The sequence below is a fragment of the Aphis gossypii genome, unplaced genomic scaffold, assembly GCF_020184175.1.
Source record: "Aphis gossypii isolate Hap1 unplaced genomic scaffold, ASM2018417v2 Contig00549, whole genome shotgun sequence".
In the NCBI taxonomy this organism is placed as follows: Eukaryota; Metazoa; Arthropoda; class Insecta; order Hemiptera; family Aphididae; genus Aphis; species Aphis gossypii.
Window position 1 is genome coordinate 10,431 of NW_026083155.1, and position 5,473 is coordinate 15,903.

Below are 5,473 nucleotides of genomic sequence, written 5' to 3' on the forward strand. Positions count from 1 at the left end.
TATCATGAAATACGGTGGCTGGAGGGAATATTCAATAATATAATGAATTTTCATATGTTATACCTACATGGAAATAGATTTCCCTGCACTGTATTTTCATATATATATATTATTAATCAGTTAACTATTCTATGCCTGATTTTCAAATCAACATATTATTATATTTTTTACTAAAATTTCATATTGAGTATATTGGAATTTAACTATATAAATAATACTTTATTAAATCATACATTGGATTTGACTACAATATTTATTAATTATATATTATATTATGATTTTATTATGCCTGTTTAATAAATGTATTTTATTTAAAATACACCTTGGAATAAATATCATACAACTCTATTGATGATTACCTACACGTTATGAGCTAGAACGAGTATAAAAACAATTATGTACCTATGGTATAATAACGAGCTTGAGAAACGATTAACTGATATATTTAGTAAACTACCTATGTGCATTAATTATATGATATATTAGAAATGATAGTCTAATATTGCTACCTATTGAAAACATATGAAATAAATTTCATGGTAAAATTATTCATATTACTTATTCACTACAAGGTGTATGGTGTGTTATGGGTTACGAGATCTATGATATATGATATATCAAGGCTAAGTTAGTATGACCATGCCTCGTGTCGGGATAGTAAGCGCGCCAATAATTAATTATAGTGCACTAATGATGCATTTAAGATGTTATTATACATTATCAAATCCGTGTCCGAATTTGCAACAACAACTACAAGGACACCTGGTTCCATCCAGAAGACTACGATTCGACGCAAACAAGAGACGCACCACAATATATAAGGGAGCCCAAAGACCAGCAACGGCAGATGTACCAAAGCTATCAATAACTAAGCACTTTCACGACACTCAGCCACTTATTTTATTTGTTACATGTATTTCATTTATACGCAATAAAGACATTATTCGTTATTAAGTTTAACTTTCGTTCAAAATAACCATTTAGATTCAAATCTGATACTGGCACGCAACAGGTGTATGGCGATATGTACACAAGTAATAATAGGATTTTGAATTGCTAAAATCAAATATCGAAAAATCGAATATCAATGCCATTAATTATCATACTAGTATCTAACAGTGAGGAAATATCAATAATAAATGGATGGAAGAAGGTTTCAATAGGTATTTATTGGTTTTTTGGTACCATGATATATACCAATAGGAAGCACAATATTAGATATTTTACCAGAGTTTATAACTGAAATTAGAATGGGCCACAGCTGACTTTTGGAACTTTTGGATAATGGTAGTCCATCTACGTTTACTCCTAATTTCAAAGTATTAGAAAAATCTATGTAATTTATATACTTAGTTAGTAATGGTGATAACATATTTTTTAATCCATAGTGTATATAAGAGCCATCACCAGGTGTCCAGGTCCCAAAGAAACAATCTCATATGTTTTGGGAGTTCTCATTAAAGTGCGAACATCTTTAGGTACATCTAAGCCCTCAGATTTCATAATGTTTAAAATATGATTGGCACTATTATGTGATACTTTAAAATGGATAATCCATGAACGTATTTTATTTTTAAGTTGAATAGTGTTAGAAAGGCCATCATCAGCTGAATCATTATATAACTGAGTAGTATTATTTGACAATAAAGAATAATCATTATTGTTTAAAAATTTGAACTATTATTAATTACATTTTCATTTGGAGAGTTTTTCTGTTACTAGAGGAATAGAAATATTATTTGATAGAAGTTCAAAATTATTTTCATGGACTAAATTTGAATTAAGATTATTTGAAACATTAGTATAAGTAGAATCAAACTGAAAATTATAGTTTAAATTAATTTTAGTAATTTAAGTAAATATTTTTTTAAAATGTCTTGTTGTTATTTTCCCTAGGCATTTTTTGCTGCGAGGAATCACCTACATAAATAAAAAAAAACAGCTAATTTAGTTTTTATCATATTATATTTTTAAAAATAGTAAATAACTTTACAATTAATAACCAGGTTTTATAAATAATAACCTGATTAAATAAAAAATAAAATAAAATAAATTTAAAATAAGATCCTCTTTGCTCTGTTCATATAAAATTTTTTTGTTCGAATAACAAATAATCAAAAAATAAAATAAAAATAATATCATTCTTAGTTAATACTTAATAAGTTATATGTTTTAATTAAAATTAATTAACTTAAATAAAACTGTTTAGTTATGCTGTGCATTATTTTTCCTTGAATTGGCATACCTAAACCAATCCGAAACAAATTTTTCAAACTCTGAGTCTGTCATCAGTTTATTACTACAGGCTTTAATGATTTCTAAAGAAAAAAAATGTATATTAAATTATTTTTAAAAATTGTAAGTAATATCTATCTATATAAGTTATGGAGTCTGACTCCTACAACAGTTCTATTGGAGAAATAGAAAACAATATTTTTAATATATTGTATAGTTCTTACACATGGCAGTTTTCAATCACTGGATAATGCGTTAAATTTTAATTCAATGATAAATTATTGTATAAGAAAAAAGCAATTCTGAAGGAAAAGGAGATCAGTGAATAAGCTTACATTTCTAATACATAATATATAAATATAACTGAGTTTTAAACACTTAACATAATTGTAATAACCAATTTTTGAAATTAACTACAAAATAATTTATTATTTATCATACTTTTAACTAATTAGGTTTTAGTTATTCACATATTATCCACATTAAATATTAGTTATAAGCTTATACCTAAAATACTTACTCCAAATTTAAGAAAATTTACTCATCCAACTTTTAAAGAGGTAAAAGGATGGCAAATTTATAGTTACGCCACTGCTTAAGTTATTTCTTTTTGCAAACCCTAACCACCAATCTTCACGGGGTATCCCATTTTTAAATGAGTTCTTAATTTTATTTGTTTTTAAAAAATCTCCAACTAAATTTAATACTTCTCGACGACTTAAGTCATAACCATACTTTTCAATAATCTTTAATGATTCAGATAAACGGTGTTCAATATCAGGTGGTAAAATAGTAGCCCTTCCCATTGAATCTGATTTCATATCTCGTACTCCTTTGGAATGTGCATACAAAGTTGGCCTAGGAATGTTATACATTTTTGATGCAATGCTATAAGTTAATCTATCTGATACTATGTTATCTACAGCTGTCTTTAAATCACTTTTGGAGTAATTGGTAGCACGGGAGCTCTTTCTAACATACGTACGTACCATTTTCACCTAAGCAAGTGACCGAATATAATTTAGTTAATTATTAAATAATGACTTAGTTTTTGTTTAAATGAAAATCATATAAAGGGGTAAGTGTGACATCAATAAAGTCATAAAAAAAAATAATAATAATAAGTAATTATATCCATTCTTATTAATTAAGTAAACATTAAATTCGTAATGACCTACAGAATGCTATAGGTATATTATGTATATATGAATGTATTGTAAAAAAAAAAAATAAAATAATAAAAAATATTTTTGTAATTTAATAGATGAAATATATAAATATAAAATAATAATTATTGTATTATAATAAATAAAAATATTGTATAAGTAAAACCTAAAATATAACATAATATATGTAATAAAATTATAATTTATAATAATAATTTTCTTTTTGATTTTGCCATTATATTCAGCACGTCTTTTGGTGAAACTGATATTTCCCAATGAACGGATAAAAGAGTTAGGCCGCCTGTTAAACGGTCATTTCCAATTTGGTTTTGAAGTAGTGTTTTTACTCTTTTTAAAGTTGAAAATGATCGTTCAACTTCAGTTGTAGATACTGGGAGGGTAGCCAAAACTCGTAACAAATGGTTTATATTTGGGTAAAAAGTCGAATATTACACGAGTCTAAAATAGCCATAATATCTGTAGGGGTTTCTTCATTATTTTTCCACTTTTCACACCAAAGTAAATACTCACTTGCTATATTTTTTTCACTAATTTTATCTTCAAAATAAATGGTGAGATTTTTTAGTTTTTCAACGTTTTTGACGAATTTTGATAACAATATTTCTATTGACGATAAAATGTCATTATTCTGTTCAAACCTATTTTCGAGATGTAAAATAAAACCATCTAAACACGGTAAAAATACAGATATTTTATAATACTCTTCTGGTGAATTACATGAATAATTATCCCTATAATTTTGTTTATTCGTAGTACGCGGAATTTTAATTTCAGTATCAAAATACATTTTAGATAACTTACTAGCCTCTTTAAAGATTTGTGTAAACGATTTATTTGAATTTTTTCTCATATGTTTCAGCCTCTTTATAATATGTTTAGCATAATCAACAGCAGATGAAAGATCACGTTTAGGGCTTTGCAAATAATGTGACAATGGTAGAGTGAAACTTAAAAGATTTTTACAGACAAGTAATGCAATTATGAAACAACTTTTTTCTACAGCTGCCAAAAGTGAACAAGCCTTTGCTGAAATTGCATGATCTGTTTCTTGAATATTTAGCAGACTAACTATAATTGGTTCAAAAAGCTCTACAAAAACATTTACTGCTTCGTGTCGTTCAATAAAACGTGTTTCACATAAGCCAACTAAACGTGTTTTTTTGGTTTCTGGAATAAGTTCTAAAGTGGAATTTTTAAGAGTTTCTCCGGCTAAAGCATTATTCCTGAATAAATTAATATTACCTTTCATCACACCAAGACAATTTCGAACACTTTTTGTAGATAAAGCCGAAGATAAAGCAAGACTTAATCGATGCGATGCACAATGAACAAAAACTGCTTTTGGATATATTTGTCGTATTCTTGATTGTACACTATTAAACTGTCCACTCATATTGCCTGCACCATCATAGCCTTGCCCGATAAGTTTATTTAAATCCAAACCCAATTTTTCACATTCTTCTAAAATTATTCGAGTTAAATTTTCCCCGGTGAGATCATATACTGGTAAAAAACATAAAAAGTCTTCACGGAGCTGATTATTTTGATCTACATAACGGACACACATAGATAGTTGCTCAGTACCAGATACATCTAAAGTTTCGTCACAAAGAATTGAAAAGCAACCGGCTTTATTTATTTTAGTTACCATATTTTTTCGAATAAGTTGGCCACAAATGTCTATTATTTCATTTTGAATGGATGGGTTTATATAAGTAGAGTTTCTATTACTATTTATTAAACGATTTTTTAAATTTTCGTCACCAAAATTTGCTCTATAACGAAGTAAAGCACGAAATTTACCGTCTTTTTTTGGTGGTTTTGCCAAATTTAATGGTCCACTGTCATCGTTAAGTAATTAATGTCAGTAAATAATTGTTTCTATTATTGGAATTAATGCCGCTCTATTTTCTTCACATTGTTGCTGTCTATGTGAATTCAACTGCGTAGCAATATCACACATTTCTCCAGAATCTACTTTACGAAATTTACAAAATTTTAAATAAAATCGATACAAAATCGATGATAATCGGTATTTGAATGTGATGTAA